Source organism: Rattus norvegicus, chromosome 3 (assembly GCF_036323735.1).
Source record: "Rattus norvegicus strain BN/NHsdMcwi chromosome 3, GRCr8, whole genome shotgun sequence".
NCBI classification, from domain to species: Eukaryota; Metazoa; Chordata; class Mammalia; order Rodentia; family Muridae; genus Rattus; species Rattus norvegicus.
This window is the reverse complement of record NC_086021.1, coordinates 133,514,740-133,535,741: the sequence shown is the minus strand read 5'-3', so window position 1 is coordinate 133,535,741 and position 21,002 is coordinate 133,514,740.

Here is a 21,002-nt window from a genome sequence, read left to right as displayed (position 1 = left end):
AGATTTTAAGACTTGGAAGCAAGTCATATTTTAACTTTTTGAGAAATATGTAGCAACAATAGATAAATTAGTCCAGCTTTAACCTGTAGGGCTTAATATACAACATATATTCAAATGACATTAAAAAATTGAAGTACCTTCTCCACAATTCCAAAACAGCCAGTCTTCCAGCCAGTTGCCAATGCAGGTCACTAAGGGACATGCGCCCTAGACTGCATGGTGATGCTGACCTGAGAACACTCATGTGCCTGCTCATAAACATTTCCTCCCGCTCAGACCAGCACAGGTGGGTGCGGTGAGGAAACCCTAAACCGTACAAGACAAGAAATGAGGACAGGTCTAGCCTGGAGAACTACCATGCCCAGCTTAGAGGTGAGGTTTGGTTTGGCCTTGTAACCCTGCCTGGCTTGAACATAAGACTTAGATTTTTTTCAGAGCTATTCATTTCAGTCAACTCAGGGAAACATCAAAAATGCTAGCATGTTTATTTCTCGAACCTCTTCAGAGCAACGGATGGATGGAAAAGCAGCTGACTTTCTTGTCTTGCAGTTTGTGGTGTCAGATCTCACTAGGTGGGAGGAAGTGGGTGACTGGGAACCCAACAGAGGATGGAATTAGAAGATCCACAAGCCAGCACCTGAGAGTCAGCCTGTGTGCAAGACACTCAAGGTGTGTGGCAGACTTAGGTGCCCAAGGTTTTAAACTCATCTGGAAACATACATACTTTATTGGCCATAAAATGATATAATCCACTTCCCACAATCTCTGTTGTGCTTTTAGTCAGAAGCTATATGAGAGGTTTTGAGAATGTTTTTCAAAATAATAGGGCTCAGAGGTTTAGTCCTTTGGTTTGAAGATGAAATGTTTCTTATTATTTTACGGATTGCTTCCAGCTCTGATGCATTATTGGACATGTTGACCTCCATGGAAGCTTGTCAGATAATCCATCCTGGCTGTGCTTGTGTTCTAACTCTCTTAGGACCTACTCCTTCCATGTGCTGCTAAGGATCCTCATGCAGAGAGTCAGTACAAGGAAAGTGGTGGGAGAGCAGTATATTCTCCCACGCCCTGGTGTGGCTGCCTGAATTGGTCATCGTAGGAGCTGTGATAGCAAGAAACCACTTAGGGATTTGTTAGATTCCCAAAGTAACTCCTTGGGTGTAACTTTACATACAGCTCTAAATGTCAAAAGTACAATAGTAATGTAGTCAGCTTCTGAAAGTCGGAAGTTTTAGACTAATAGTTATGTGATCAAAGTTCCATAGTGAATATCAAAGTCCGCATCACTTTGTAAGTCTACCAAGATGTGGAACCTGCAGGTTACCGAGTTCTGTTCAGACTGTGATAGGCGGTGGTCCGTCAGTCTAGCAAGAGTGTGTACTATGTGTGTGCTGCCTACCCTTGTCAACTTCACACTAACTAGACTCATTTGCTCAGAGGGACTCTCAGTTGAGAAAATGCCTCCATAAGTCTGGCTTGTAGGCAATATTGTCTTGAGGAATATTGTCTTGATTGGCAGTGCCATCCCAAGCTCGGTGGTCCTGGGTGCTATTTAAAAGCAGGCTCAGTAAACCATGAGGAACAAACCAGTAAGCACCTTCCCATGGCCTCGACATCAGCTCCTGCCTCCAGGTTCCTGGCTGGTTTGAGTTCCTATCCTGACTACCCTCTGCATTAAACTGTTAGCAGGAAGTCTAACATAAACCCTTTGCACCTGAAATCGCTTTGAGTCATGGTGTATATCACAGCAGAAGAAACCCTAAGGCTATGTAATAAGTGCACCTGTGTTTGGGGGTTTTGTTTGTTTTCAGCTGTTTTTGTTGTATAATAGTGTGGGGCTTCCAACTCTTTACTTTTTAGAATAATAAATGGAAGTTGATATTTTTTTTTTCTGTTTGGAGAGTTGGGTTGCAACTGAGGTTCTGAAGAGAATTATTTTGTGGGCAGGTGCAGACCGGCTCCTCTGCTTTGTTAGCTACCGGAGGGCTGACCCTCAAGGTGTTGCCATTCCCTTTCTCACTACAAAGCCTTCATCCCCAAAGTTACAAAAGGAAGCCTGGTGTTCTGCAATGGAGAAGGGAACATGCTTTCTCTCCGCCCCACATTGTTCTTACAGGCACTCGCTGAGTGCTACCGCGTGCCAGGGACTGCCCTACGGCTGAAGAATGCCAATGGAACAAATTATCCTTTTGCCCAGAGAGCACAGTTCTATGGAGAAAGGCTAATTCGCTAATTCCAGGTAAAGGAATTACCAAACAAGTGAAAGTTAATTTCACATGTGACCAAGAAGAGACTGGCTATGCAGGTATTGGTGATATTGGCTCAGGCAGAAGGTTAATGCATCTAAGGTGAGCGGAACAGGCCAAATTATGTGTTTAGTCACTTAGTGAAGTTATGTTTTCAGGGCTTTTCCCCAAATGTAATAGGAAGCATTTAGAAACTTAAAAGCATTCTAGTCGCTATGGGAAATATACGTGGAGCAAGACATAAAGACCAACAGCTCCATTAGACAAGAGACACATTGCAGAAGCTAAAGTTTGAATTGCATAGAATTGAGATGGGGTCAGCAAGATATACTGAATTGACATCCTGGGTTATTAGAAGCAGGATATCAGGTTTCTCACTAGTAGTAGACTATCCATAGTTCCCCATTAAAAATTGAGAGAGAAAAGCCCATTTTGGCTGTAGTGTATGTATAATTAAGAGCATTCAAAATCAACCTTAATGGGGTTTTAAGGGTGTGGGTACTGTTAACAACAGGCCAGTGTTATTCAGATAAATGACAGCCTCTGCTCAATACCTCTTAGAAACTTTGCTTTAAAACAAGCTCTCTTTATGAAGCCTCAAACTTGTAAAACTCCTGTCTCGGCCTCCAGAGTGCTGGGATTATGAGTGTGCACCAGCTTCAGCATCAATAAAATATTTCCAAGCCAGTGGTTTGCTTTTGCTTTTACTCTCATTATCATATAAGTATGTGACTTTCATGAATACCAGTTTACATCAGGCATGGTTACTTGTGACTACAAACAACATTCATGAAGCTGAGGCACGAGGGTCATTCAGGCCAGTCTATGATACAGCAAGTTCAAGATCGCCTTGGGCTAGTGAGAGAGACCACCTCTAAAAACAAGCAAAATAATAGCGTTTATAGTGAGTGCTAATTGCCCCACTAGCACAAGAGATGGAAGATAGACATATAGATAGGTAGATAGATAGATAGATAGATAGATAGATAGATAGATAGATAGATAGATATAGATAGATAGATATATAGATAGATATAGTTATGTGTGTACATACACATGCATACATACATACATAGGTTATTATGACCAAATCATGAATCCTGCAGTTCAAATGTAAACACCATAACATTCAAGGTTGTTTTTTTTTTTTTCTTTTCTTTTTTTTGGAGCTGGGGACCAAACCCAGGGCCTTGCGCTTGCTAGGCAAGCGCTCTACCACTGAGCTAAATCCCCAGCCCCTCAAGGTTATTTTTAATAAACTCAAATTGACAATGGAGCAATATCAATTGTCCAGAGATTACTGCTTTTCTATCATTACATGCCTACTCGCATGCTAGTTGCAAAGCAATGCTCTCCCCAACCAAGGAAGGTGAGGAGCTGCCTACATGTGTGCTTATGGGAAGGCACTTAGGCTGGGGCATTCCTCACTCACAGGTGCACGCAGTGTTCGTCCCAATCCTGGTTTCTTCTTTCCTGATTTGAAGGAAGTCCTTTTATATTCTAGACATTAACTCCTCTTCAACTTGCAAAGGTTCCCTGAAGCATTATCATTCACACCCAACATTAAATGAAAACTTTCATTTAGATGTTAAGCCGTTCCTGGTTTTCCCTGGGATTGTTCTTTTTATACAGGATCGCTTTAACTGTCTGGAATCTTATAAATCTTAAGCTTTTTTTTCCCCTATTTCTTTGACAAATGGTGTTGGAATGAACACAATGGTCTCACTTCCTGTTGAATACAAATAAATGCAGCTGAGTCAAGAAAGAATGGAGGAGGATTGCTCTCCTGAAGCAGGAGATGAAAGCATGCTCTTCCCCAAACAAGGAGAGGACTAGGAGGCTATCAGAGACTCATACATATTCACATGGGGATATGGGGAGGTACTTCAGGGCGGGGACATTCCAGCACGTGCCCAGTTTGAGATCTATCTATCTATCTATCTATCTATCTATCTATCTATCTATCTATCAATATATCTGTATATATGGAGAGACAGAGAGAGAGAGAGAGAGAGACTGACTCTGTGTAACCCTGGTTGCCTCTTCCACCGGGTAGGCCACCACTGCCCAGCCATAATTTAACCTAAAAGCAAAGCATATCTTGAAGGAACAATGTGCCTCTGGAGGCCCTGCCTTGCATAGTCACGAACAGTGCTGCAGCGTGGATGGGGACTGCATTGCAGCTGTAAATCGATTTTGGTAGGAAGGCCATTTTCACAATATTAATCCTATCAATGCTTTTCAGTTTCCTCCTAGTGTCTTCCTAAACTCATTTCTTTTTGTTTGTTTGTTTTGTTTTTTTTAAGATTTATTTATTTATTATATATAAGTACACCGTCACTGTCTTCAGACACATCAGAAGAGGGCATCAAATCTCATTACAGATGGTTGTGAGCCACCATGTGGTTGCTGGGATTTGAACTCAGGACCTCTGGAAGAGCAGTCAGTGCTCTTAACCACTGAGCCATCTCTCCAACCCCCTAAACTCATTTCTTGAGTGTTGTAAATTTTCACTGCAGAGGTCTTCCTTCAGTGAGCCAGGGCAAAATCAGTTCAGGGCTCACAACTTGTTAATAAAAATACCAGTCCTCTGTGTCTGTTTATTGTGTGGGAATTAGAACAGGCTAGAGAGGGTGCAGAGATGCCCTGGAGCAAAAGGGCAAAAGGTGGAGCCTAGCAACACACCATCCCACCCCACCCCACCCCCAACAGCCTCCTGGAAAATTCTACTCAAGTACTCCAGGCCAGCTAGCTGACCCTTGAACTCCTGGATCCTCCTCTCTGCCTCCATTCTGCCATCAAGGTGCTGGGATTACAGATTCCTGACACCCACTGCATCCAGCCTTTTTTTAAGTTAATTAATTTGTCAGATGATCTTTTATTGCTATATTTTCCTTTGTTCTTTGTATGCTGGGTGTTCTACTAGATCACTGCTGATGTCATCTATGATGTCGTAAGGGTGACAGCCTTCCACATTGCAGCCCTCAGACTATGTAATACCCAGTATCTCCTTGGTAGTTCTAGAAAGTTCTCTGAGTAAAGTCAGTTGCCACACTTGCAGAATGGTGTTAGCAATCTTATCAAAAGTTTAATGTTTTCCTGGTTCTTTTTGCTTCCATGACTCTTCAATGGCTTCCATGATCAGGGTAGAGGCAGAGGAGACCACCTCAGTCTGGGCCTGTTTTTTTTCTGAATGACCAGTTCTCTATAATCCTCAGACTGAATTTCTAGTCACTGGTTATTTTGGTGATGCATCTTAAGTACATGACTTTGATGTCATTGGGGGTGAAATTGAGCAAAATAATGGAGATAACAATGATAAACTAATAGAGATAACAGATGGCCCAGATTTGTGACAACCGAGGAACGTTGCAACAGAGCACCCAGGAAGCCAAAAGCAGCATCCAGCTTTTCCTGTGGGATCCAGGAATCAAATTCAGGTGATCAGTCTTGTACAACCAGCACCTTTCCTTGCAGAGCCATCTCCTTGGCCTGGGCAGGTAATTCTAATGGGAACTCTTTCTCTTAGCAAGGAGAGCTGACACAGCATTGTACTCTTATATGTGCACATTGCTTTGTCACACGAGTCTTGAAGACTCCTCCCTAAATTATTACTCCTAGAATGTTCAGTCATTCATCAATAGCCCAGGCTGGCCCCTAATTCACAATCCCCTGCCTCTGGGTCCTAAATACTGGAGTAATAGAAACATGCCACCAAATCCAGTTTGGGTATAAAAAAATTTTTTTCTGGATGCATTAGGGCCAGAAAATTATTCTGCAAATAACATGATAATTATTTAAACATTGAACTTGGAGGTTCCTTGGGATATATAGCAAAAATCTTAGTTGTTCAAAGTTCTTGTCAACAGACAACCTATGCACATAAGGCACATAATTGTCCCATATCTAGCATCTGAGTAAATGTTCTGCGGTCTGCTTTGTGACACATGTGTATGTTTTAAGCTGATACAAACAGGACTCCAAGCTGAGGTGCAGCGAGACATCTCAGCACCCGAGTGCTCTGTCCCTGCTGCAACAAAAAAGCCTCTTGAAAGTGACCTTTGTTTCAGTATGTGTGGCAGGAGCAGAAGCAGTTTACAATAAACAATATCTCACAATAATGGCTCATTCTTTGGGAAAAAATCCAGCAAATGTCTTGGGGAAATGTCACCATGCATCTGGTGGTCAGCAAACTCAGAGTGGGGTTTCCATCTACTTCTGCATTCCACAGCTGGGCTCACAAAGAACTAGATTGTGAGGAAAGTCATGTCTTAAGCAAGATACTCCCACTATTTTTAAGATCTCTAAACTAGCTAGATTTTCAGAGAAAGGGCTGCATGGCAGAATCTATGCTTGTTACTTTTACTGCTTTGTGGTCCAGAAATTACCTCTAACAGTCTAATGTTTTCATGCCTACTGTGTGCAATTGCCTGTGGACACACAGCCACTGTATGCAATCGCCTAAGAATATGTTGCATTTATTCTCATTTAGTCCACAGTCACCACTGAGGCAAACACTGCTCTTTTCTGTTTCCTCTCAGGTAATGAAAAGGAGGCACAAACATCCCCACACCTTAAGCTACGTCCCCTAAGAGAACAAGCTGCACTTTCAATCTAGGCCACTGTAATCCCAAAGGCTGCTAAGCTCTGTGCTGTCTCTGGTGGACCTTGTCCCTTCTCTTCCCACCTAATGGCTTCATTCTGTTGGGACACCCTAATCAGCATATCTTCTGCATTCGCTTAGATAGCGTCTTGCCTTTTCCACCTCATCTGCCTTCTAGAAAATGCTATGGCCATGCAGGTCAGACCAGCCTTCCAGAAGAGTCGGCTATCACTGCTCATCAAAGGGGAAAGTGGGGCACCCGCATTAGCCAAATGGCCTCGTTCTGAAGCCAGGATGAAGGTGCCCTATCCATTTGGAAGACTCATGCTTGGGCCACAAACGCAATTTTTACTGTGGACCTGGACTGTATCCAGGTCACCTTTTAAGAGACACAATTGGCAGCCATGGTTCTGTGATTTGCACACATCTACACTGCTTATCTCTCTCTTTCTTTAATTTTCTTCTGCCGCCACGTTCAAGCCTTGTCATTCTGGGGTATAAGCTCTCTGTAGAGGGTTCGTCTGTCTTCTTCATTTCCATATCTCGAGTGACTTAGAACAATGCCTCTTACCACAGTAAGTGCTCAATAAAAGCAAACAGGTCCCAAGGCCTCTGTCTTCATCATCCCAAACCATCGTCTGCCAAGACCTCTGCTGTTCTGCTTAATACATGTTTGATTTTCTCCTCCTAGCCAAGTGATCATTTTCATGAGGGCAAAGACAACACAAGAGTTCTATTATCTGTGAAGTACTCCTCCCAGGGTTCTGGGCAGGTAGTCAACTTCATTAGATGTTTGATGATTAGATCCTATCTGTAAGGAACCAGTGTCTTTCAACCGGATAACTATGGAACCTCTCCAAAAGGGCCAGGTTACCAGGCAAGAGGTACACATCTTTCCTCAGTGCTGAAGCTCTTGGTGACAGGAATTCCTACAACTAAGAAAAGCCTGAAAGAGAGTCTCAATAAGTTTCCATTTGGGAAACGTGGGAGCTCTGTTAATGGAGACAGGACAGAGTCAGGCAAAGAACTGATGAGGCCATTGCTAAGAGATAAGGACTGCCAGCAAATTGTGATTACATTGAGGAGCATGACACATTTCTGGTTAACTCAAAGCTCTGTAACAGAGGACCCTATCGTTTAGCCCAACTGGTCTTGAACTCATAATGCTCCTGCCTCTGTCTCCTAAGAGGGATTTATACGTGTGAACCATCACAGCTAGCTGAAGTTTTTTGTTTTTTTTTTTAAAGTGATATATGTTATAGTACAAGTGAATTCCAAAGAAGTTAAGACACACAAGGCCTCGTGCTGTATGATTCTGTTGTAAAGTAAGCAAGTGTGTAGAGACAGAAAATACATGAGTGGTCCCCAAAAGTTAGGGAAAGAGGGTGGTTGGGAAGGTCTGCCAGAGGATGTGGTTGACAACAATGCTGTATAATTCTGAAATTGAACTGAATCATATACTCCAAAGTGGCTACTTGATGTCATGTGACCTCAATTGAGAAAGACTTCCATTTTCTTCAAAATTACCAAGAAAATCGATTTTAAGTATTCTGACTACAAAGAAGAGATACACACATTAATTAACATGATTTAAATATTCTACAAGGTATTCATACGTTAAAACATATTTATTATTAATGTATTTCATTTTCATTCGAGTAGAGGTGACTATGGGTGTGTACTACTAGACCTGCCTGAAAGGTAGACTGCAAACTAGCAGGAAGCTGTTCATAAAAGCATAGAAGTGGCTGGAAGACAGTACAGCCACTTCTCTAACAGCTGAACACGAGATTCTACAATGCTTCATCCCAAGAGAAATGAGCTGTAGCTCAGGGTGAAGACTGGCATGCGCTGTTCATCGCAACACTAGGCAAGATGGCTCCACCCTCTCAGTGCCCATCCAGGACAACGGAAGAGTGGAAATGTGGTTCCTTTGAGAGATAGAAAACTCAACAGGAAAGCAATACACCCACAGCAGTCACGCGGATAAGTCTTTTTCAAGTTACCTTAATCGAAAGCGACTGAACAAAATAGCCTCGTGCTGCTGCACGGCTACACAAAATGTCCAGAAGAGGTTCACTTGTCATGGGGGACATGAGTTAGTGTTCTGCATCCTGGAGGTGGGCACCAACTCAGCAGTCAGAAAAGGTGAGGAATTTTGTTGGGTTAAAAAAAGAAGAAAGAAAGAAAACCGACATCTAATAATGTCTGGAATACTTGGCAAGGTCATGAAGCTCATTGAAATGCACATATATGAGGAGTGAATTTTATAATACATAAACTCACCATTGAGTACAGTCTGGCCTCAAACTTGCCATCCTCCTGCCTCAGTCCCTCAAATGCTGGGATCGTGGGCAAGCACTCCCCTACCTGGTTCAAGGGCTCACTTTTTTTTTTTTTTTTTTTTCCGGAGCTGGGGACCGAACCCAGGGCCTTGCGCTTCCTAGGCAAGCGCTCTACCACTGAGCTAAATCCCCAACCCCTGGGCTCACTTTTTAAAGTGCGGGAGAGCACAGAGAAGAAATTGGTACCTACTGAGACCAACAGTCACCTTACTTCTGGTCTTTTTTTTAACACCTGTTTTGTACAGTCGGGATCAGTCTTGATGTGCAATTTGATGCCTCCATTTTCTGACCAAATGATAATCGTTGAACTACATATGAATGGCTAAATAATATTTCATCCCAGAATCTGGCTATGCTGGGTCCAACTGTATACTCTGAATGAATGTTATGATTTTATAAATGACTTATGCTGAATATCTTTGTATAAAATAGTTGCTAGGGCTTTTTGTGGTTGTTTTCCAGAGAGGCTCTCTCTATGTAGCCCTGGCTGGCCTAGAGCACACTGTGTGCATCATGCTGGCCCCCGACTCAGAGATCTGCCTGTTCCACCTCCTGAGTGCCGGGATCAAAGGCCTGCACCACCACGCTCAGCCAACTAGGGCTTACCTTTAAATTTAGTTTCTCTCCAGTTAGTATTGCTTTACAATTCTTGAATTTAGAAACTTGACCTTTTAAACACAGGCTTCTTTATCTCTAGTCGGGGCAGTGAGTCCTGCACAGAGAATCACTCAGGATTTCAAAACAGAGCCCCTGGATGACAACAGAGATGGTAACTTGGCCAGGCCTGCTTTCCCTAGGGAAAGGGTCCAGCACAGTCCAAGGGCAGATCACCATGAGTGCAGCATTGGGTCAAAAGCAAATCCGAGAAAAGAAAAGGGTACCAAGGCTCTCAAGCAGACCCCCCCACTCCATTCCATATCCACTTCTGGAGGTGGATGTGATGTCTGGAAGCCCAAAGCAGAGAGATATCATCAGCTCTCTGGACTGCTGACAGAACCAAGGCGGACCCAAACACAGTGGCAACAAAGGACCTAGAGTGAACCTGGCCTTGGGGTGAGAACTATTGCCATTGACTTTCCCAATGTGGGGCCTGGGGCCTGTTAGCCCTCCTGTGCACCAGAGACAGAAGAACAAGAACTATACGGTGTTGATGGCCCACTAGTCTAGATGAGAGTGACGGCATTTAAAATATATAACCATAAAAATTAGTAAGTGTGTGTGTGAGGGATGACTTCTTAGTAGGTCAAAGCCCTTGCTGTACAAGTGTGAGGATCGAGCTAAGTTTGAATTCCAGGACCCACATAAAACTGCTTAGCACATAGATCTGTAAGCCCAAAACTCCTCTGCAGAGATGAGCGGTAGAGACAGGAGTCACCCCCCTCCCCAGAAGCTTGCCAGCCCCCTAGCCTGGAGTATGTAGCAAGGGACTCTGCCTGACACATGGTGGGTGGTGAGCTGCTGAGGACAGACACACAAGGTTGTCTTCTGGTCTACACACACACACACACACACACACACACACACACACACACACACATGACCACGTCAAAGGTAAAATTTGAGAAAACCACGAGGCAGAAGCTGGTTTTAAGTGATCAGAGAAACTGATTGTGAATGTCATAAAACTGGATGTGGCGATGGCGAGAGAATTCAGCGAGTTCTCTAACTATCATAAAATTATGTACTTTATAAGGGCGAACTGAGATATATTAGTTAAATCTCATTAAAGCTGAATGAAATTTAAAGAAAGTGTTGGTTGTGGCAGAGACGGAGGCAGGAGGGTCAGGAATTCAAGGCCAGTTTGGGTTTCAGAGTGAATTCAGCACCACCAGCCTAGGCTGTATGAAGAAAATTCAGTCTCAAAAACCCACGTGAGTGGGCCAGGTATGGAGGCGCGAGCCTTTAATTCCAGCACTCAGGGGTCAGAGGCAGTGGATCTCCCAGAGGTCAAGACCAGCCTGGTCTACATAATGAGTTCCAGAACTGCCAGGACTATGTAGAGAGAGCCTGTCTCAAAAACAAAACAACAAAAACCAAGTAAGTAAATACACACATTTAAAGAAAGAGAAAGAAAAGTGCCCCTATGTATAAAATCTCTGCTCCACCCTCCTCTGTGCCACAGCAGGACCGGTTCCTAGGTCCATTCCATCTCCACATTCAGTACACAAAGCATCCTGGGAGGCTCAGCTTACAGCAACGATGATCAAGAAAACTGTGGTGACTGAGGCCAGGGAATCGGCTGAGACCCTTTATATACTGCACTCCGTAAACCTCAGGTGAAACCTCCTCACAGAGAAGGTGTTAGAAGACAGTACATCAAAGGTAGGGAAGACAATCCCTGGCAGCTGGAGCCTCTACCTCACAGTTTGTTTGTTTGTTTGCTGTTGTTGACAGGCAGCAGGCACCACTCTGCAGTTTTTGATGGTGAAGGATTCCAGCCAGGGTGTGCACTCAGTTCTGTGTTGAGATCATGTTCTGAGAGCCTTGAACAGATTTAGTTAGTTAGTTAGTTAGTTAGTTAGTTAGTTAGTTAGTTAGTTAGTTAGTTAGTGACAAATGGAGTGTGTGAAATTATGAAAGTCAGAGTTCTGTGAAGGCTAGAGAGGAGAGAAGACAAGGAGAAAGGAAGGGGTTGGACAGGGAAAAAAAACAAAGTTGCCTTTGTGCTCTTGTCCCGAGTATTTGCTTCTTTGTTTTCAATAGTATGCCCAAAAGTCTGTTTGACAGCTCTAACTGTGGAGGATACTCCTGTATTTCTTTTCTTAGACTTTTCAATTCCAAAATACTTTCTTTGTGAGGATATTAAACGCCAGCTCCAAATCTCTCTCATTTTAGGGAGGTTATCACAGAATTGTACTAGTTTAAAAAAACAGTCTTTATCTAGACCAGCAGTGCTGCCTCTCTGAGGATCAAATGACCCTTTCACAGGGGTCGACTAACACCACTGGAAAACACGGGTATTTGCATTTCAATTCACGACAGCAGCAAAATTACAGTTATTAAGTAGCAACAAAAATCATTTTATGGCTTGGGGTCACCACAACATGAGAAACTGTATTATTAAAGGGTCACAGCATTAGGAAGGTTGAGAACCAACCACTGCTCTAGACGCTGTAAGAAGCTTAACATCGTCAATGTCACCTGTGCTCCAGTGCTCTGAGGTTTAATCCCCACCCAAGAGGATGGTTTGGCAGGAGACACTGATTTTTTTCTACTCTGGCCTGGCAGGTGGGTTCAGATCTGCTTAAGATGAGCAGGTAGTCCAAGAGAAAGATTTCAGCCATTCTATAGCTATTGTTTTGCAAGTAGAAAACCAAAGCCAAGAGTAGGGGTGATTTATTGTCACTGCATCCCCGCTGTCTGCCTCATGAAAAGCTTTTCTAACATAAACACAAACCTGCCTCCCGACAGGACCAAAAGTGCCCTGTCCTCTGCTTTACTCATGACACCTTCCGGGGGGAAAACATCTGCTTGCCAGACATAGTTCTTGCCTAGAATCTCAGTACTTGGGAATCTGAGGTGGGAGGATTGCTATAAGTTCCAGATCAGCCTGGATTAGAAGGTGGAAAACTCTCTCATAAAAAAACAAACAACAACAAAAGAAAAGAGAAAGAAAGGGTTTTGTTTGTTTGTTTGTTTTTTGTCTTTTTTTTTTTAATAGAAAGGACAATTCGGCATCTAGACCAGTGATTCTTAACCTGTGGGCCACGACCCCTTTGCTGGGGGGGGGGGGGGGTCACATATCAGATATCCTGCATGCCAGATATTTACATAACTAGCAAAATTATACTTACAAAGTAGCAACAAAATAACTTTATGGTTGGGGTCACCACAACATGAGGAACTGTATTAAAGGGTCGCAGTATTAGGAGGGCTGAGGACCACTGGGCTGGACTCTTTCTGCAAAAAATGCTATTATGGTTTGGAAAAGTGCATCCTGCACAGTCTTAACACAGGCACAGGCTTTATTTGAAAGTCAAAAGATAGCCTACTTCCAATACTGTGGTATATCACTTGGGAGCGGTTAGCTTGAATTCTTCTAACCAACCTAATGTTTATAAAGTCACCAGGAGTCACTCGCAATGCATGAGCTCAACCTGGTTACTCCTGATACAGTTTTCACTGTGGTACATCTGCTGAGGTTCATATTATCCAGTTTCTTACAAACAATTTTGATCCACTATTTCCTTTTCCTTCTTTTTTTAAAGATACTGTTGTTATAGTGTGGGTATGGGTGTTTGAGCACGTGTGCACGTGCCTGCCTACCACGGCATACATGTGGACGTCTGAGGACAGTTATGGAAGTCAGTTCTCTCATTGCTCCATGTAGGATGATGTCATTAAGCAGCAAGGCAGGTCCAGCCTATCATTGGATGAGAAGGAAGGGTAGGTGGGGAAAAGTCTAGGAAGGAGAGGATTCAAGATGGAGACAGTGGAGGAAGATGATTCCGATCCAGGAGGTCTAGGTCAATTTTTATCTTGTCTAGGTGGGTGGATGCTTTCTTTATTAATTGGCAGTGAATTTATTCTGTGGATGTATTGTGGATTGAGAATTTTTAAGCCTGATTGTTGGGTTACAGTTTGTTGAGTCTTGATTTTACCGGGTGACTGGAACCAGAGAGTTCCTGGCTGGCCAGGGATGGCCAGGGTGACCAGCAATGGGGGCAGAGAGACCTTTGGGGCTAGAAGATAGCTAGGTGTCACACTGAACTCAGCTGTCACTGAGATAAATTAAGGTTACTTCTATATGGCCCTACAGTGCCAGAACTAACACCAGGGAGCGACCGCCTGGGTCTGAGAGCACCAGAGGCCCAGCATGGAGCCGTGACACGCAGGAACCGGTCACACCTATTTTTTTTTATTACCAAAACAGCTCCATGTGTACTGTGGTGACGGAACTCAGGTAGGTCATCAGTGAGCTTAATTATGGTTATTTACATGCACATGGATGGGAGCTTGGACAACATCCCAGTAGCTACACTACTGAAGAAAATGACTCTGCCCTCCAGCCACCATCGGTTATCAGTAGTTACTGAGGAAGGGGGTGGGCTTCGTAAGTCCCTTCCTCAGCTGTGATGCAATGTTGGCAAGCCCCATCTTGTTCAGGCAGCCAAAGCTGCTGTGGAAGCACATGTCAGCATCTCACAGCACTCTTCTCCAACCTCTGACCCTTACATTCTTCCTGCCTCCTCCTCGTGCAATATTCCCTGAGCCCTGGAACAAGTGGTATAGATGGCCCATTTAAGGTAGAACCCACAATGGTTACTTGTTTTAAATACTTTGAGCAGCCATGACTTTCGGCATTAACTGTCATCTACTGCAAAGAGAAGCTTCTCTGACCAAGGCGGAAAGCAGAAGTCAGCTACAGATATAAGCATACACATTTAGAAGGTAGCTTGGTACCATGTTGATTTAGTTCAATGGCAGTGCAAGGTTCCGCTCTAGAGCCTATGCTATACCCAGCCATGGCTTTTGACCAAAGTTGCAGTAGCAGGCATGACTTCGCTCCTGTGGTGTGATCCTCACAGAAAGCTGTGAGTTACCTCCATAGCATTCACGTTCCCATTGCACCAGTGGGCATGACCTGCCTTGTAGGTTGGTCCTGTAGCCCTCAGGGTTCCCGCCTGGGTAAAACCATCGGTGGCTTTTCTCCCCAAGACATTTGCATATCACCTTCTGGCACTGGGTTAGCTAGCCAGAGGGCAGAGGCTCCTAGCTCAGTTCCAGCTCTAGATGCCTTCCAACCAAAGTCTGTGGTGTCTTAGGCAACAGGATCTTCTGTTTCAGCTCTGGTGCTTGGTGAAGAACAATGGCAATGAACTGGGTGATTTGGGAGGCCTGCTGGGGAGGTGGTCCACTCCTGACATTGGCATTTGCACTTAATAATTACAGTGCCTGGTAGCAACAATATCCATCTGCTTGGAGAACCTCCACTCACTCTTTCTGTGTATTGCATTATTTATTTATCATTGTGAGCATCATGCAGTTTACAAAGCAGATTTCCATATGGCTTGTGCATGTGTCCTTGGCTTTATCCTTAACCCTTCCTTCTTCTCCCTCCCATCCCGGATCTCCAACCCCGCTTAAACCTCTCTGCAACCGGAATTCCTCCCTCCTCTCTGCTCTACTGGCCCACCTCTAGTGTCCTGGCCTCTACTGGTTAAACACTAACTGGTTCAACTCTACGGGTTAAATCTAAATGTTTGGAGCCAAGATCCACATGTGAGAGAAAAGATGAGGTATTTGTCTTTCTGGGCCCGGGTTGCTTCAACTCAATATTATATTTTCCATTTGCATCCATTTTCCTGCAAATGTCATGAATGCATTTTTCTTGGCAGCTGTAAGAACCCAACTGTTTATATGCACCACATTTTTATAACCCAGTCATCTGTTCATGGACACCTCGGCCTGCCTTGAAGCCGGTTCCATAGTCTAACTATATAAATAGGCAAGCATTCAGCAAAAACACGTGGCATCCTCTGCGGCCGGACGTGGAGTCCTCTGGTATATGCCCAGGATTGACACAGCTGCTTGGGATCAACCATTTTACTCTCATAAACTAGAAAATAAACACAACTTCTCTTTTCCTAATGTTAAATGCCTTCCCAGTACATTTCAAAAGCAAGAAAGCAACTTAGAGAGGAATCTAACATGCTGGGCCTGAGAATGAATCTTGGGGTACTATAATAAAATTGATAATAATTGATCATAATAATTGACAAAAAAGTGAAATGTAGTGGTGATCCAAAACAGAAACTTTCAATCCTTGAATTTTACCTCAGACAAGAGAGAACACGGTGAAGGAAACAGCTATTTTTGCAAATATTTAAGCCACATGCAAAGAGAAACTGCCGTTTGATGTTCCGGACTTTGAAACTAGGAGACCAGTAGCAGGAAGCGATGGCTCTCCTGAAATACTTTTCAACTGCTGGTAAGAGCAGAGGCCTGCACCGTCCTGCAAAGCCAGAGTTCCCCTTGGAGAGGACAGGAGCAGTGGTTGTATAATCTCTGTGGTTTGAGGAGAGTAGCTAGTCATTAAAATCTCCCCAATCACCCACCATGGCTCCTGCCACTTAAGCTTTTTAGAGAAGGTCTGCTCCCAACTGTGGCACAATGTTTACTGTGATGTAGTGTGAACTTATAGAGGTGTAACAAATTAAAATAAGCATATAGTTAATATGACAAAAAGACATGTTAACCAACGTCGGCAAAATATTTATGGTCATTTTAATTTTTTTAAATATTTTGTTGATATTTGAAAATGTGTAGTGCTGGAGACCAAACTCAACGTTGGCTCTTTGGGGTTTTTTTCTTTTTTTTAATTTAAGCTTGTGTGCGGGCTATTGGCTGAAATGTCTACAGAGCTACAAAACCATCCATTTGAATTACAGCAAGGCTCGGTGAGGTTTGGCCCTTCTAAGGACACCAGTCAACTCAAACTGTCACATGGCGCCAGATACTTTAGAGGCAGCAACAATATTTTTACCACTGGGGAAAATCTGCCTTTTTGGAACAGCTTAAAAATAATGTTTCTGTTTCACCCACAAAGATGTGAAAGTGATGCAAGCTCATTAAAACATATATCCATACGAGGACTCGTGTATGCTTAAGGAAACAGAAAATAAGTGAAATAACAAGGGTTCTGGAAGATTGTCATCAGCGTATATTTGCATATTCAAAACAGACAAACGAAGCCTCTGATAGTCACTTTCCCCTCTGTTTTTCTTTTTTAACTACCTGTCGGGTTCTGCTCAGCCTTCAGCGGTTTGCCCCACTGCCTCAAGGCGTGCTTGTCCCCATGCATCACCCATGAAATGCAGAGTCTGAAGTAATTTGTCTGTCCTACGGAAAGTCGTTTACAATTGTAGAGGGATGAACTTGAAAATTTCTTAAAGTGGAATTCGAGAAAATCTTCAGCGTTCCACAAATCAGATCCTATTCAGTGTCCCACTTTTCTCCAGAGCAGACAAATTCCCCGGAGTTAGGCCACGCTCCAGAACATCCTCCTTTTCATTTAATTATTTTGAGGATAAAAAGCTTTTTCATAGCACCCCCACAAAATCTGCTATGCCAAGCACCACAAGCAGTCACACAGAGCACTGAGCCTAGCACAATGCTTGCGATTGTAGCGTTCCGCCCAGCTTGGCTTCTCTGCTCCCAGGCCTGCAATCTCCACGCTGAATGCAGGTTTAGCACTGACCGACCCAAGAGCCACACACGCCTTCCTGTATCTGCCCTGAAGCAATGGGGGCTGGGGGTTTGTTCCTTCAGCAGAGGACCCCACCACCGAAGACAGTAGATTCCCCTGTCTTCAATAACACGCAAGCTAATTGTGTTGTGTGGCGAGAGGAGGGCCCTTGCCTGCGAATGGCTGCCAGAAACTCTCCTCAAAAGAAAACTGGCTTAAATTTGAGACTATATTCAGTCAGTGATCTTATTCAGATGCCCATCTGGCAGACCTTTGTCAAACAATTTAATCCAGATGCTTCACCAGAAAATCTGCTGCTCTCAGACTTCCAACGGCTGGTGTGTGGGAGCTCGCTTTGAGAACATTCCACTCGGTGTTGCTCCAGCCATGTTTGGAGAGCTGGAAAGCCAGGCCTGGGGTCACTGGTCCACCCACTGAGCCACCTGTGTCTTCAGCAGGGGGCAGCTTCCTCAGTTTCTCTCACTAATCCTCTGTATCTTATTACCGACAAACCTGCCTGTGGCCAACCTCTACCAAGTACGCAGGATTTCCACACACTTACACTGTGTCTCTGCCATGGGTATTCCATATATTTTGTTAAGCTGACCAAAATTCTCTGAAGAGTTGTAAATCAACACACACACACACACACACACACACACACACACACACACACACACACACATATAGACTTATTTTATTTTATGTGTATGAGTATGTTGCCTGCATACACGTATGTGTCATGTGCATGCCTGACATCCTTGGAGTTCGAGGGCATCAGAAGGTTGCTAAGTCGCCAAGTGAGTGCTGGGAACCCCACCTCTACAAGAACAACAAGTACTTTTAACTGCTAATCTCTTCAGCTCGATAAACAGTTTTAAATCAGCCTCTCATATCATCCTGGGTAGAAAAACAGTTGTGACTGCTGACTCTTATCCCAAGGAAGGGTTCTTGTAGAGAAGCATTTATTTTAAAGCTACACTGACTGCTGCTCGCTGGCTGCTGACATTTTTAATGTTGTCCATCAGTTATCTCCTTGCAACAGTTTTCCTGCGCTCCCCATCCCTCACCCCCATAACCAAAAAGATAATCGGAACCAGGTTCCATTGAACATGTCTGCAATCCCAGACCCAAGGTAGGAAGATCGGGAATTCAAGGATAGTCTGGACTTCTCAGCCCCCTTCAGGCCAATCTTGGCTGTATAGTAAGAACTTGTCTCAGAAAACAACCAAAACCAAGACAAGCTGGTTAAATAAAATAGAAGTCAAAGACAATATTAGACCCACGAACTCACATTCATTTAAGTTTACTTGTAAATATAAATATGTCATAATTGGAGCTGGGGCGATGGCTCAGTTGGAAGAATACTTGATGCACAAGAATGAACACCCAGGTTTGGATTATTAGTACAACATAAAAAGCTTGGCCCTCAAAAAGTGCTTGCTGACAGGAGCCAGATATGGGTGATCCCTGAGAGGCTCTGCCAGAGCCCTACTGATACAGATGAGGATGGTTGCAGCTAACCATTAGACTGAACAAGGAGAGCCCAATGGAGGAGTTAGAGAAAAGACTGAAGGAGCTGAAGGGGTTTTTCAACCCCATAAGAAGAACAACAATACCGACCAACCAGACCTCCACCCACCCACCCAGAGCTCCCAGGTACTAAACCACCAACCAATGAGTATACATGGAGGAACCCATGACTCCAGCCACATATGTAGCAGAGGATGGCTTTATCTGGCATCAATAGGAAGGGAAGCCCTTGGTCCTGTGAAGGCTCGATTCCCCAATGTAGGGTAATGGTAGGGTGTTGAGGTGGGAGTGGGTGGGTGGGAGTGGGAGCATCCTCATAGAAGCAGGAGGAGGGAGGTATGGGAGAGGGGGCAAGGGAGATAACATTTGAAATGTAAATACATAAACTACCCAAGAAAAATAAAATTAAAAGAAAAAAAGAAGAAAAGCTTGGCATTCACTGGTAACTTGCATGTGGCAGTGCAAGTTAGAAAGGTAGACCCTTGGAGCTCATTGGCCAAGCAGTCTAATAGATCATAAGCTCTGAGTTCATCACGGGACCCTATCTCAAAAACTAAAATAAAGAGTGGCTGAGAAAACACAGGACTTTGATCTCTGGCTTTTACATACACATATGCATACACATACAAACACACAAATAGGTACACAGGCATGCATCACACACACAGAGGATATAGTCATATACATTTAAGAGAATACATTGCTTTTATTGAATGGAAACTATTATTCTTGCCAAATTGGTACAAGTTTTACACCAAGAACTACAGACTAAACGGACATTAAAGACACTAGAATAAGATAAAACACAGAGGGAAGCAGCTTCCGTCTCATGTGCAGAGAGACTCTGTAGAGATTTTAGAATACTGTTTTGTTTGGTGGATGCTGACAAGTCCTGCCTTGGTGAGGAGAGCTCAGTATGAAAAATGGGAAGAAGAGGTCTCTGTCTGAGGGTGGGCAGTGAGAGAGGAAGGAAAGGCTGGTCCCAACCAAGGATGTGCAGTATGCAAAAGAAACTACCTTGTGGTCGCTCAGTAATTTGTTTCTAATTATCAGTTAAGATAGATAGATTAACATTGGGGTAAACAGAGGCGAAGTGCACAGCCACTGAGACTAAGGCCATCCTAGAGCTTTGTACGACTGAGACTGAACAAAACCTACATGGCCAAGGAGACGATGATGAACTCTCCTTTGCTTCAGGATAGTGTCACTTCCACAACATTGGCCTCGTGGAGTCATCTGCTCCTGCCATGCTCCTGCCATGCATCTGATGTCATATCACAACTGGAAAATTCTGTGTGAGGACAGAAAAGGGCAGCAAACCCTATCTATCTCAGTACCCTGACCCAATCCTGGAATTTTCCACCTTAGCTCATAAGTTACCTTCTGCTCTAGTAAATTTTCCCATGAGATGAGTTATTCAAACCCAGATGCAGTCTCTTAAGAAACCCCTTGTGCACACTCGTGCCCTGTAATAAACTCCCTCCGATCCCTCCCTTTGTCTCCTCTCTTAATTCTTTATTCAATGGTGACTAGAACAGAGAAGCCCTGGGTAGACAGTATTGATCTGCTCACTTGTCTTTGAGACCTTCCTAACCTTGAAGCACAACAGGATAGGATTCCTAAAGACCCTAAAACAAATCTCCCTCCTGTAGAGATGCCGACCATTCTTACAACACTATGCTTGTGTTTTCCTTTACAGTATAGCTTCAATGTATATCATATACTTCTCACTATGTAGCACAGTCTGGCCTTACACTAGGAATCTCCCTGTTTCTGCCCCTCAAGTGCTGGAGTGATAGGTATGTGCCACCACCCACAGTTTATAAAATATCTCTCTATGTACAGAAAGACACACTTCTCATGCCTTCTTTTATTATTGTTGTTTGTAATTTTTGTTTTGTTTCGTTTGAAATAGGGTTTCTTTGCACATCCCTGGCTGTCCTGGAACTCTCTGTAGACCAGGCTGGCCTCAAACTCACCTGATTTCCTGACTCATCTGAGATCTGCCTGCCTCTGCCTCCTGAGTGCTGGATTAAAGACATTCACCACCACCCCCTGGCTTCATGCCTTCTTGATAAACCATATCA